Below are 15,134 nucleotides of genomic sequence, written 5' to 3' on the forward strand. Positions count from 1 at the left end.
TGTCTGCAGGTACAGAGCTCTGTGATTCTAGCACTCGGTCAAATCACTCATGCATTGACACCATTTTCCTTTGGGGATTTCACAGCTGAGACAGTGGAGCATTAAATGATTCCCCTCATGTTCTCCATCCAAGCCAAGATAGGAAATTTCAAAAATAGAAAGAGGCCGTTGAGTCCCGGGCAGGCTCTGAGTTGCCAGCTCACAGAATTGAGTCAGATGCAGGCGCAGATTCTTCTGTGTCAATTCGCACATCTATTGAGGTCTTCAGGCGGGCGCCCTGCAGGTGGAACAGTTGCGCAGAATAGGTGTGGTCTGAGAATGGAAGCTGAGGAGAGAGGCACAAAAAACCCAACGTATTTTATAGCTCTTTGGGGAACTTTTGGATATGCAGTCTTGCACTCATTGGTGGGAAATGGAGTGATTCACAGCCCTTCCAAACAGAATGACATTAGAAGCTGGACCTTGAGGGACAATTCTGATGAACTCAGAAAGCTGTCCATCTGGAGAGACCTCTCCAAAATGAAATGGCATTTACCTCGGCCAGCTGTAAGTCGGTTGGTTACCCTGCAATAAAGGCCCATGGGCTATGACTGTCAGCCTTGACAGCATCAGAAAGGCCTCCACCCCTCTTCTGGGAGCCCCTTTGGGAGGCAGAACCCCTCACTCACGAGGCCCCCAAATAAGGGAGTAATGTGAAAAAGCACCCATCCTGTAGTTGCTGGAAACCCTTGCTACTAAGGTTTCCCATCTCCTCTGACACTGTGGTCATGTTCCCAACCTCGCCCTGGACACTGTGGTCATATCTCCAGCTCCTCAGGGTCCTATGGACCCAAGATCTGAGTGTTCTCAGGAGTGGATGATTGAGAAAGTAGAATGGAATCCCCAACACGCCCCCTTGCCGGGTTTTTAATCAAAATAAATATGCAAAAGTATCTGTTTAGATCACAGCATGCTATTTTCTAAACTGCTTTTGAAATCGTTTTATTTTGAGTGAGTGTTAAAGGAACTATTTTATTGAGTCGGGATTAATGGAAATGCATCCTGAAATATAATTCCTACATGTAACCCAAATGTGTCAGCATTAGCATCTCTGTAGGCTCCAGTTCTCGAGCTATTTGTGGTCCCTGAGGGCTGCTCCAGGTCCTTCTACAGCTTCTGTAACTGTGTGTTCCCATTTCAACTTCCCTATAATTTAGGAGACACAGGCTCATGCCATTGCCTTTGACTGTGACCTTCCTCTCTGAGAAGCAAACCCCCAACGCTGCTTTTTCTCCTGTCCTGGGTCAGTGCTCTGTGTCTTGCATCTCTCCCTGATTCACAGGAGCTTTTGCCTTTTGGGAGGATTGAATGGTGGATCTTTAAAAAAAAATTAATATTTATTTATGTGCCTCGTGTCAGGTCTTAGTTGCAGCATGCAGTCTCCAGAGCATGGGCTGAGTAGTTGCAGTGCACAAGCTTAGTTGCCTCGTGGCGTGTGGGATCTTAGTTCCCCAACCAAGAATCAAACCCATGTGCCCTGCATTGCCAGGCAGATTCTTAATCACTGGATCACCAGGGAAGTCCCTGAGCTGGGGTTCTTAATTCAACCACTTAGAGCTCTCCCACGAGGGAAATGGACCATGTCAGCTGCACCTGCACACCTTAGCAGAGTTGGGGAAAGGGTTCGGTGTCAAGGCAGAATCTTACTAAATGCACACCAGTGCAGGCATGAAAGCCATCAGAGGAATGTGCTTCAAAATCCAAGCCACAGACTTGAGGGGAAACCTGGAATTCAGAGTGAATTTAACCTACCATGTACCAGGTGTTATACGAAGAGATATGAAGCACTTCAGTTATCCCACCTGGTACTTCTGGGCACCAGACCATGATGAGTTCTGAACATGTTCAGTATCAAATAAGTTAAAGATGGCCGAACAAAGGTTTATGCGTTCTTCTCTTGGTTTCCTTTGAGGCACTGTATATCATGGGGCCCAGTCCCTACACTGCTTTACCCTGGGAAGCAAGCTTAGTAAATCTGTAAGGAAGAAAAGCCTACATGTGAGAATATAGTGGTCTCCAATCTGCCCTGTGGTCATTATCACCTGAGTCTCACATACACCCTAATGACTCAGAACCTCAGGGATGGATGGGCCCAGGCAACTTTGGGAATCCAATTTGTGAAAGTCCAATGATATGGCCTTCCAGGTGGCACAGTGGTAAAGAATCATCCTGCCAATGGAGGAGATGCAAGAGACATGGGTTCAATCCCTGGGTCAGGAAGATCTGGAGAAGGAAATGGCAACCCACTCCAGTATTCTTGCCTGGGAAATCCCATGGACCAAGGAGCCTGGCAGGCTACAGTCCATGGGGTTACAAAACAGTTGGACACGACTAAGCACACACACACGGTAATATGATGTTAGCCTTGGCCAAGAAGAGAGAGAGAGAGAAAAAGAGAAAGAGAGGGAGAGAGAGAAAGAAAGAGAGAGAGGTGGGCGGAAAGAGGGGTGGAGAGAGAGGGAAAGAAAGAGAGAAAAAGAAAGAAGAAAGAGAGAATATGGGAGTGATGGCGGGAAAGAGAGAGAAAGGAAGAGAGGAAGAAGGAAAGGGAGAAAAATTTTAAGGTTAAATTCACTCTCAATTCCAGGTTTCCCCTCAAGTCTGTGGCTTAGATTTTGAAGCACATTCCTCTGATGGCTTTCATGCCTGCGCTGGTGTGCATTTAGTAAGATTCTGCCTTGACACTGAACCCTTTCCCCAACTCTGCTAAGGTGTGCAGGTGCAGCTGACAGGGGCCAGAGAAGCCAGGGGTCAGAATGGAACATTCATGGACATCATCCCAAGACAGAGCCCTTCTTCCATGATGTTAGCTGCTTCCATGGAACGTTATGGTGTGTGAATTTCCACCTTAGAATGCTGGACTTCATGTTGTAATTTATGAGATCAGTGATTCTTTCCTAAGTTGAGGAAGCTAAAATGATTAATTGAATCATAACGATTTTTTCCAGAAGTCTAAATGAAAATCTATACAGTTTGATTGTTCTTCTTACAATATTCTTCTAAGGCGAGGGAGTAGGGGGACAAAGAATTTCTTTAAGAAAGTTTTGCTGAAACCATCATAAGTTAAAATACAAAGGAACTTTGTTGTTTATAAAGCGGCTTCAAAGTTACTTCAACCAAATGATAGTTTTTCAAAAGGTTTTCTTTCAAACTGTGCTCCTACATAATACAAAAATATTTTGAAGTGCCAGAAAATACAATATCAAGTTTAACGAGGATGTAAACAGAATTCTAGCTTTATGGCTATAAAAGTGATCAGATATAATGCATCGTTTGGAATCTCTACTGCTCATAAAGTCAGGTTTTAAAGAATAGAAAGTGATTAGAGAAAGTATGTAATACAAAGTGAAGAAAGAAATGTAAAAGCGGGTGTGTATGTAGACACAGATATATGTAGATAAAACCTGGCCAATTTAGTAAAACTATGGCATAGGCAAATATAAAATGCATGCATGTACACAAAAGTATGTGTTTCTAGAAAAAGTGCAGTAACATCAAAGGCAAAAGATACTGATGGACTCTTCTCGTACTTATGTATTTGTAAATTTTCTATGATGGGCATTACATTTGTAATCTTTTCAAATATTATTGAGAAAAATAAAATCCAGAAAGGCACTAACTGACCAAGTTAGTGTTTGTGCAAATTCATATATTCTCTTAAATTTAAGATGCCTCAGAGAGGCATAAAGTGCAAGTGTTAGTCACTCAGTCGTGTCCAGCTCTTTGCGACCCCATGGACCATAGCCCGCCAGGCTCCTCTGTCCATGAAATTCTTCAGACAAGAGTACTGGAGTGGGTACCATTTCCTTCTCCTGGGGATCTTCCAGACCCAGGGATTGAACCAGCATCCCCTGCGTTGGTAGGGAGGTTCTTTACCACCGAACCACCAAGCAAGCCTTGGATGCATCATATTTCAGTCCACAAGGACGTTGCAAATTCATTCCTTTCTGACTTTGTGCTCAGTGCCTATTGCTAAATTATAAGCAATTGTTAGTTTCTCTGGAAACTCTTTGTAAGTAGAACTTCCCCCAGAGCAGTGTGTAGGTCATGTGCCAAGAGACACATCTCACCCAGCAGGGTCCTCCCTGCCTCTGGCAGCCTGGCACAGCGGGGCAGGGTGGCAGTCCTCTGAAGGCTGAGGTGCAGGGAAGTGTGTGTGCCTATTCGCTTCAGTCAGGTCCAGCTCTGTACAACCCCATGGACGGTAGCCCGCCACGCTACTCTGTCCATGGAACTCTCCAGGCAAGAATACTGGAGTGGGTTGCCATTCCCTTCTCCAGGGGACCTTCCCAACCCAGGGATTGAACCCAGGTCTCCTGCACTGTAAATGGATTCTTGACCATCTGAGTAGGTCAAGATTGATTTTTTCTACTTTTCCACCTTTTGTAAAAATAAGCATTTTTGTTTGTTTGTTTTTCCATTTGGGATATGGCCAAGGTTCCTGCAATGGTGTCTGGGGACCAGTGGTGCTCAAACATGGATTAGAGGTAACCGGATAGCACTGGCAGCTGGCCAGAGCAGACCTGAGCCTTCAAGGCCTGCTCTGTGTGAACTTGAGTGAGTGCCGAGAAATCCGCAGGAAAAAACAAGCAAGATCCCCTAGAACTCAGCAGCTCCCTTCTGCTGAAATCACCTGTGAATGTTTTAGTTCACATGAACATATACACATCCACATGGGTGGGGATATAAACCGATCAGATTCAAAGAGGATTCTGACCCAGCACTTTTATATGGTAGCCATTCTCTCTCTCCTGATAATCTTTGTTTAGAGAGCTGAGGTCAATTTAAGCGTATACAGTAAGTTCCCTATGTACAAACAGACTCCGTTCTGAGAGCCCATTCGTTCAGTCCAGTTTGTTCATAAGACCAACAAAGTTAGCCTAGACCTCCAACTAACACAATTGGCCATACAGTACTGTGCTATAATAGGTTTATAATACTTTTCACACAAATAACACATAAAAAGCAAACACAAAAATAAATCATTTTTAATCCCATAATACAGTATTTTGAAAAGTACAGTAGTTACAGTACAACAGCTGGTATACAGGGGCTGGCATCGAGTGAACAGGCAAGAAGAGTTACTGATTAGGGGAAAGGAGGTGGGAGCTGGTAGAAGGGGAGGAGCAACAGCAAGCGGAGATGGAGGGCCAGCTGCAGTTCCACTCACTCCTGATGTGATTGGACTTGCAAATGCATATTCACATCTTTGAAAGTTCTCGTAAGTTCTACCAACTTGAAGGTTGGTAGATAGGGGACTTCCTGCATTATTAGTCTTTTTTACCTCTTTCCTAGGTTGTTGATGCCAAATGCATAGATTAGTGGTAAGTTTTAGTTAAGATATCATCTTGATAGCCACAAAAGCAATAGTAATGGGCTTCTGTGTAAAGCCTCTAAGGCCCCTTACTTCTTCCATGATAATAGACATGTCTCAGTAGAAACCAGGGAGCTTCCCTGGTGGCTCAGACAGGAAAAGCATCTGCCTGCAATGCGGGAGACCCAGGTTCGATCCCCCACTCCAGTGTTCTTGCCTGAGAAACCCATGGACAGAGGCGCCTGGCGGGCTCCTGTTCTTGGGGTGGCATAGTCGGACACGACTGAGTAATTTAGCACGCAGGCTGCAGAAGCCCAAGACCTTTCCCCCGCACACTTTCCTGGCCCACCCCAGCACCCCACAGGCCAGGCTCCCAGCTTCCGCTGCTCCTCCGTCCTTTTCCCTCCTTCCCCTTTGGAGAATCATCCTTCAAAACCAGGTGAAAGGCTGCCTCCATGCTCTCAAGACTTCTACCAAAGATAAGCGCATCACTCTCTAATCTACATCTGCACAGCTCTGTTTATCTCCTCCAAGGCTTTTCACATCGTGAGTCCTTTACAGCAGTGGATCTCCTCGAGAGAGAATTTCCCAGGGGAAGGGTCTCCTTTCCGTGGCCCGGCACCAGCTGTGCCGAGTGGCAGTCGATCTGTGGTCCAGAAGGGCCTCTAGCTCTTGCTGTGGGGCTGTTTCCAGTGGGTGTTCATAGCTGTGACTGGTCCCTGCCCCCTTAGTGTTCTCAGGACACTGTGCCTTCTGGGGCTGCTGTGAGAAAGGAGTACTCCATAGCCCTTTTTATTGTTTGATTTTTGCATCCCTCGGTGGGCATGAGTCCATAGCCTTTAAGCTTCCATTTGTGATTCAAGCTATTCCTCAGCTTCTCATGGCAGTGCTGTGTTTTATTTTATTTGTTTAAAACCTTTCATGTTGTATCGGAGTATAGCCAACTAACGATGCTGTGACAGTTTCAGGTGGACAGCGAAGGGAATCCATCATACACATACATGTATCCATTCTCCCCCAAACTTCCCTCCTCTCCAGGGTCGTGCGTGATCGGCCGCTTCAGTTGAATCTGACTCTTCGTGACCTTATAGACTGTAACCCACCAGGCTCCTCTGTCCATGAGGTTTCTCCAGGCAAGAGTACTAGAGTGGGTTGCCAGGCTCTCCTCCAGGGAATCTTCCCAACCCAGGGTTCGAAGCTGGGTCTCTTATGTCTTTTGCATTGGCAGGTGGGTTCTTACCTGTTGGTGCCGCCTGGGAACCCATCCAGAAGCAGTGCCGCATTTTATTACTTCTGACTCTGCACTCACCACCAAACCTCAAGAACGTTCTAGATCAGGATAATCATCTGAGCATTTATAAATCATGTCAATAAGTATATATGTCTGTATCTCAGAGTGCCCCTGGAAAAGCAGTACCTCAACCATGCCAGATGACAAAATGCTTAGTTCTGAAGGTGTCAGCATGTGACACACATAGATGGGATTAGGTGCCATGGAATCCCCTCCCCTGAAAGGTTTCCTTGGCGTTTCAGGATGTTGTATCTGGGGTCACCTCAAGAGCCTCAGCTGTAACCCACTGTGCCACGTGGATGCTGTTGGCTCAGGAGTGAGGCTCTGAGACTACATAGAGATCAATGTCCTAAAATACAATAATGAATTTTATTGCTGGTTTAAATCAGTATATTGGAAATTTGAATTTTAAACTTACTTAAATTTTAAGTAGGGCTTCCCTGGTGGCTCAGACAATAAAGAATCTGCCTGCAATGCAGGAGACCCGGGTTCTATCCCTGGGTCAGGAGGATCCCCTGGAGGAGGAAATGTCAACCCACTCCAGTCTTCTTGCCTGGAGAATCCCATGGACAGAGGAGTCTGGTGGGCTACAGTCCATGGGGTCCAAAGAGTTGGACAGGACAGAGAAGGCGTGCATATACACTGCAGACAGTGTTGCCCCTGATTCCCTGCACCTGGATGACTGGCACACCACTGAAGGGAAGAACAGATGTGGGCACAGTGCCCACCCAGCCTCACCCTGCCTTGCTCTGTGTGCCGCTGTAAACATGTTATCACTTGGCTCTACAAGACCTCTCTCCTTGCCAGCAAATAGTCATCTGCACCAGAAGCTGGAAAGTGTTTGTTGCTCAGTCATGTCCAGCTCTGCAAGCCCATGGATTGTAGCCTGCCAGGCTCCTCTGTCCATGGACGTCTCCAGGCAGGAATACGGGAATGGGTTGCCATTTCCTACTCCAGGGGATCTCCCCGACCCAGGGCTCAAACCCGTGTCTTGTGTATCTCCCACATTGCAGGCCGATTCTTTATTGTCTGAGTCCTAGAATGTGGAAGGGCTACCAAGAATTCCAGTGTAAGGGTCCACCATGTTGTATGCGCCAGTCTCTGATGATCAGGAAATTAGATTGCTTCCAAAGTTTAATGTAAACTGCAGTAAACGTCCATGTAGTTTTAAGTCTTGCCTACATCCTTGATCACTTCTCAAGGATAAAATCTGGAAAGTGAAACATCGAAACCACAGAATGCTTTTAAGGCTTTGGGTACATAAGCCAAAAGTTGTCTTCATCGCTCCGGATGCCAGCGCCAGTGTGAGCTCCTTGTGATCTGCTCTATTATCACGTGATGGATCTGCCCTTTGTGACATTCTTGATGCTTTTAAGTCCTGGTTTCCTAACATCCCAGGTTGTTTTTCTTCCTTCCAGGTGGTTTTCATTCCCTTCTCAGTAACCATACTTTCCCGTTTGCGGCTTAATGCCGTCTCCTTTCCAACCGTCTGCTGATTTCAGCTGCCGCTGTCCCTCATGGTTGGTGGCAGTGTGATCTCACCCTGCTGTCACCTCACCATACGCCAGGAGCTTGGCGGCTCAGGACATGATATTCCGTGTCCTCGGAGCACTGGATCGCATGCGCCCGCCAGGATCACAGCTCTGCGTTTTTGTGCGGCGACTGACCTTTGCCGCTCCCCTTGAGTGAGGGAGATCCTTCTCCTTACACGCCTCCCGTATAAACAGATCCCATCACCCAGAAATGCTGCTCTTCCACTCTCAGTGACGTTACAGACTCAGCTCCCTATTTTTGGTGCCTCGTTCGGTCTGTATTTACATTTTATTATTCAGTACTCCACGCCATCAATCCAGACTCTGTCTCGCAGACTAGATCTGGGTGTCTCAGCCTCGACACTGTTCACGTTAGGAGCCGGGGTGGGTCTCTGTTGTGAGGCTTCCCAGGTGGCTCAGTGGCAAAGAATCTGCCTGCCAGTGCAGGAGTTGTAAGAGACATGGTTTGGATCCCTGGGTCCGGAAGATCCCCTGGAGAAGGAAATGGCAGCCCACTCCAGTGTTCTTGCTTGGAGAATCCCACGGACAGAGGAGCCTGGAGGGCTACTACGGTCCATGGGGTTGCAAACAGTTGGACACGACTGAGCAACTGAGCGTGCTGGCAGTTCCCTGTTATGGGACAGTCCTGGGCCCTGTGGGATGATTACCAGCATCCCTGGTTCTACCCAGCACCCCTTTTCCTAGTTGTGACAACCAGAAGTGTCTCCAGACATTGCCAGTTGTCCCCTTGGGTATTAAAATCAGCCCAGTTGAAAACCACTATATTAGACAGTCTTTGAGGGATGGATCATCAAAGATATAAACCAACAAGACTACAGGACTACATGAAGGAAGGTGGCAAGTCAGGGACAGAGCCCCTTGAAAAGGCAGGTTATGGGGTGAGTTATTCCTAAATGTGAATGAGTAGTTAGGAGCAGAGAGAATTCAACGTGAGCTTGACTAGCGTTCCAGCTGGTTCTATCAGGATGACTTGGGGAAACGACAGGCAAGCCCGGTGATGTGGACCAGCCTTGACAACGCTCCTCTGTGGGCACAGTGGCCACTTGATCCCATCTCTGGAGTCCGCAGCATCACCAGCCTCCCTCCAGCCACCTCCTAAGGGGTGAGCATCCACAGGGGCACAGAGGTGAGTCAGCAAGGCTGTCCCTGAATCTCTTGTTCTGAAGCCTTGTTTGGGAAGCACCCTGGCTGACCTTGCCTTTAAGACAGGCTTCTAATCTCTCAAGCGCAAAACACTGCACATCTTTTATAAGGAGCGCCTGGAGACGGGTGTGTTGCATGAATGCAGGTCACTGGGCCTCACTTCTGTCCACTCTTTCCACGGTCCAGCTGCCCTGTAATCATCCTCTTCAGAACATGTCCCAGGAGAAGTCAAATACCCGAGCTACGTGAGAAGAAATTTCTTCCCAAGAAGAAGTTCTTGGGAATTTCTTCAAAATGCTAAGAGTTTGCGTGCTGCAACTAAAGATCTGGCCTGCTGCAACTAAAAAAAAGATCCTGCCTGCCACAGTTGAAAGACCCCACATGCCGCAATAGAGATGAAAGACCACGTGTGCCGCAGCTAAGACCCAGTGTGGCGGAGGACATACTGAACAAACAAAAAACTCCAACCAACTGTCAAAAGCCAAAAGAGAGATGATTTTCACGTTGACCCCATGGGAATTTTGAAGAAATGACACAATACGCTACACTTCATGATAGAAGGAATAACAGGCAATAAGATCATGTTATGAAAATGGTTTTCTTTAGGGATGGGAGAATTTCTGACCTTTTTATTTCTTCTTCTGTCTATCATTGCAGAGCTTCTTCAATCTGTGACTTAATGTCTTTTTAAGCTTTGTAAAACTCTCAGGCACCATATCTTCAAATATTGCTTCTGCCTAGTTCTCTCTGTAGTCTCCTTCTGAACTCCAATTCCCTATTTATTAGACTCCCTTATTCCATTTCTTATACATCATACTACCCTCCACTCTGTATTTTTCTTTTTCCTTTTTTTTTTTTCTTTTTTGGTAATTGTGGCTCTTTATATTCAGTCTGGATAGTTCCTTCTGATTTATATTTTAGTTCACTATTTTTCTCTCAAAATACACCTAATCTTCTTTCATACTCATACAAGGGGTTTTGTACTCCAATGATTATGTTTTCAACTATATTCGTACTCTAACAAAATTCTCAATCTTTTCTTTATTGAATGTAATAATCTTAGTTGTTTTAAAGTCTGGTTCAAATAGCTCCCTTATCCAGATTCTTATGAAATGTTTTCTATGTCTATGGTCGACTTTATTACTTTTCATCCACACAGTCTTTCTTCCTCATGTTCCTGGTTATTTTTTTTTTATTAAATCAGACATTTTATATGAAAAGCTATCAAAATAATTTGAGGCCTAGGATGGTATGACCTTTTCCACAGAGTGTTCATGCTTGATTCTGGAAAGTGTGTATGCTTAATTCTGGCAGGAGGCTTGAGTCAATGGCAATCTCAGTTTAACTTAATTTTATTATAGGGATTTAAGGAATTTAAGGTCATCACTATTCCTAGAGGTACTGCCTACATGATCCTAAACTACAGCATGAACGATTTGCCAAGCTACTTGGTATTTTCTTTTCTTAGATTCCTTTTATGCCCTTAGGTCGTTAAATATGTTTGTCATTTTCCCTGTCCAAGTCCCTGCTCTGGTCGGGAATGGCCCTTGAGGGTCAATAGCTGCCCACCTCAATAGCTTTCCTCCTTCTGAAAGATCTTCACTGTCTTGTTAGCGCTCTGATTCCTACAAGCAGAGATTTTAAAATCCTTGACTCGATTTGTTATCAGTGGGAAAGGTGGTCTGAGTTACCTAGCCTGCCGTTGTCAGAAGGAGACGTCTCAGTCATCTCTATGGCTGTCCTTTTACTGAACTCTCAGTTGCAGCATGGGGTCTGCTTTCCTGACCAGGGAGCAGACCTGGGCCCCTGCATTGGGAGCTCAGAGTCTTATCCCCTGAACCATAAGGGAAGTCCCTGCTTGGAGTTTTTAAAATAACCAGTATTCCCTGCTTCCCCTCCCTTTCCTCCTCCCCTCCCCAGCCCCATTAGCTGAATGGGATAATAAAACCCTGTCAGGACAAAATCAGTTAGTAACTTCCAAACCAAGTCAAGTGCAAGTGGTCAACAGGGGATAGACCTGGTCTAAGCGAAACTCACTCAGTCGCATCCAACTCTTTGCAACCCCATGGACTGTATAGTCCATGGAATTCTCCAGGCCAGAATACTGGAGTGGGTAGCCTTTCCCTTCTCCAGGGGATCGTCCCAACCCAGGGATCGAACCCAGGTCTCCCGCATCACAGACGGATTCTTTACCAGCTGAGCCACAAGGCAAACTCAAGAATGCTGGAGTGGGTAGCCTATCCCTTCTCCAGCAGGTCTTCCCCACCCAGGAATCGAACCAGGCTCTCCTGCACTGCAGCTGGTTTCTTTACCAAGTGAGCTATCTGCATCTAGGGTGTTGCTTTTGAAAGTAGTTAGTCCCGACTGCAGCCTGATTTACCCAAACCCTGCACAAAGGAACATTCCCTGACAGTTTACCACTTTAGAGTCATCTTTCCTTCCTACATCTCTGATGTGTGACTTCAGCTGGGAGGCAAGAGTGGGATTTTCAAATCCAAGTGTTCTCCTGTCGCTGCGAATTCACTCCCTCTCTCTCACAATATCTTTGGCCTATTTATTTTGTTGAAATCCCTTGAAAAGAAAAGTGAACCCACACACACGTGGACTGTCATACTCTCTCGTTGGTGGAGAAATTTCAGCAGAAGAGATGCATTTCACTGGTGAAGAGGCCTTTTCTGTTTGTGTTCCAAAGACACAGCAGTGAAAGCGCTTTTCTGTGCAGAGGCCGGGATGGCTGTGGCATCCATGGCAGAAGGAGCTGCGTATTTTAGCATTCCTCCCAAAATGTAATTTCTTCTTCTGTGTAGGCGAGACCATTCTGTTAGCATCTCCATGGTACCCAACCCAGCGCTTTGAAAGCAGAGACTGCAGTGGTTGTAAGCTTTTGCAGAGGAAGCAGCTGAAATTCCCTTGTTAATTCTTCTATTCAGTAGGGACTTTTGTGAATGTAATAGCTGGACTTGTGAGCCACCATGCCCTAAAAACAATCCCATGTGTGCAGAGAACATTGTATGAACATCCTTAATTTCCAATTTTTTAACTTTCCAGTTTTTATCTCTAAGTTAGACCTTTCTCTTCATATGAGGAACAAATGGCTTCCATAATTCCGTCCTCAGAGCAACTGAGAGAGGAATCTATTTTTAATATGTATTTATTTATTTGGCTCCATCAAGCCTTGGTTGCACGGCCCAGGCTACTCTAGTTGTTGCTGCAGACTCAGTAGTTATGGCTTGTGGGCTTGGTTGCCCCGCAGCATGTGGGACCTTATTCCCTGTGACTGTATGAGTGCTAAGTTGCTTTAGTCGTGTCTGACTCTTTGCGACCCCATGGACTGTGTAGCCCACCAGGCTCCTCTGTCCATGGGATTCTCCAGACAAGAATACTGGAGTGGGCTGCCATGCCCTCTTCCAGGGGAACTTCCAGACCCAGGGATCGAACCCGAGTCTCTTACGTCTCCTACACTGGCAGGCAGATTCTTTACTACTGCGACACCTGTGAAGCCACCAGTTCCCAGACCAGGGATTAAACTCGAGTTCCCTGCACTGCAAGGTGGATTCTTAACCACTGGACCACCCTGGAAGTCCTGAGAAAAATCTTTTCAATAGAATTTGAGTCCTAAGGAGACGTAAAAATATTAAAAGCCATTCTAAAGAAAGGTTTAAAAAAAAAAAATCACACCTTGAGCCCATTGCCACAGCTCTGTATTTTTCTCCCTCAGCCTATGCTCCTTACAATCAGTGGCCAGTCTGTCTCTTCTTCCCTGACCATGACTACATCAAAAAGCATCATGTGCAGATTTCAGCAGCCACTTGGGATCTCATATGGGGGCATCTTATTCTCTTTCTTTTTAAAAATATTTGAGCACTACCTATCAGAGAGAGATAATACATATTTTCAATTCTGGCAAGTTTTAAAAGTAAATGATATAAATTTTTCACTGATTCATCTTACTGATATCAGTCATTCATTTAAAGCCAGTAAAGAAAAATACTGGTACAAAGAAAAAGAACAAAATAATGCCATTTACAGAAACATGGATGGACCAGGAGGTAATCATACGAAGTGAAGTAAGTCAGACAGAGAAAGACAAATCTATGTTATCACTTACATATAGAATCTAAAAAATAGTAGAAATGAACTGATTTACAGAACAGAAACAGACTCACAGACACAGAAGACAAGCTTATGGTTACCAAAAGGGAAATGGAAGAGGGATAAATTAGGAATATGGTATTAACAGATACACACTGTGATGTGCTGAGTTGCCCAGTCGTGTCCAACTCTTTGCAACCCCATGGACTGTAGCCTGCCAGTCTTCTCTGTCCATGGGGATTCTCCAGCCAAGAATACTACACTGCTGCTGCTAAGTCGCTTCAGTCGTGTCCGACTCTGTGCTACCCCATAGACGGCAGCCCACCAGGCTCCCCCGTCCCTGGGATTCTCCAGGCAAGAACACTGGAGTGGGTTGCCATTTCCTTCTCCAATGCATGAAAGTGAAAAGTGAAAGTGAAGTCGCTCAGTCATGTCCGACTCCTAGCGACCCCATGGACTGCAGCCCACCAGGCTCCTCCGTCCATGGGGTCTTCCAGGCAAGAGTACTGCCATTGCCTTCTCCAAATACTATACTACTACATATAAAATATAAGCATAATAAGGATTTACTATATAGCACAGAGAACTGTAGGGTTTCCCTGGTGTTTCAGTGATAAAGAACCCACCTGCCAGTGCAGAAGACGTGGATTTGATCCTGGGTCAAGAAGATCCCCTGGAGAAGATTTAAGGGTTAGGGTTAGGAAATGGCCACCCACTCCAGTATTCTTGCCTGGGAAATCCCATGCACAGAGGAGCTGGCGGGCTACAGTCTATGGGGTTACAAAAGAGTTGGACTTACTGACAGAACAACAGAGAACTATGTTCTATGTCTTGTAATAATTTACAGTGGAAAATAGTCTGATAAATACACATATAACTGAAAAAAGTTCTGATGATATGGTATTGGAATGTGGTGCTACTTGGGATGACAAACCAGCCTGTTTGTTCTGTGATCTACTCTCAGTATAATCCTGCCTCACACACTAGCCTGTCCTCAAGAAAGCTCAAGAAAGCCGTGGTGTAGCTGGAGGGTCCTCCTACCTCTGAGATGGCATTGTCTCAGTGCTTGCTGTCTTGCTCAGCTCAGGCTGCTGTAACAAAATGCCCTAGACTACATGGCTTACAAGCAAAAGTTTATTACTCACAGTTCTGGAGGCTGGAGGTCCAAGGGACTGGCAGACTCCGTGTCTACTGAGAGCCTCCTTCCTTGTGTGTGAGTGTGTGTTTGTATGTCGCTACTTGCAATGATGCAGCCAATAGGATCAACAAAAACCCTGTTGTTTTCTTGGAAATACCTTCTCTGTTGGTTGTGCCTTGGGTTCAGGACACAGAAAGTTCTCCCTCCTGACCAGGCAGCATTTTGTTTCTTTATATATTATTTTCATATTTCAAGTTCTTAGGAAAACTTTGGTAATATGCCCTGGTAAAAGTTAAAAGCAAAGAGTTAAGAAACAAATACAGTTTGCATAATCCCTGGTGGCTCAGAGGTCAAAGCGTCTGCCTCCGATGCGGGAGACCCGGGTTCGATCCCTGGGTCAGGAAGATCCCCTGGAGAAGGAAATGGTAACCCACTCTAGTACTCTTGCCTAGAGAATCCCATGGACAGAGAAGCCTGGTAGGCTACAGTCCACGGGGTTGCAAAGAGTCGGACACGACTGAGTGACTTCACTCACTTCACTCACTCACTCAAGGCTTACTTATA

The 15,134-nt window shown here is 45.8% G+C and overlaps 1 protein-coding gene across 1 annotated transcript in view; it reads left to right on the plus strand.

Annotated features, from left to right (window-relative positions):
- CTNND2 (catenin delta 2) overlaps positions 1–15,134 on the plus strand; it is a 932,875-nt gene that overhangs the window by 783,159 nt on the left and 134,582 nt on the right. The window lies entirely within an intron of this gene.

The sequence above is a fragment of the Budorcas taxicolor genome, chromosome 20, assembly GCF_023091745.1.
Source record: "Budorcas taxicolor isolate Tak-1 chromosome 20, Takin1.1, whole genome shotgun sequence".
Taxonomy (NCBI): Eukaryota; Metazoa; Chordata; class Mammalia; order Artiodactyla; family Bovidae; genus Budorcas; species Budorcas taxicolor.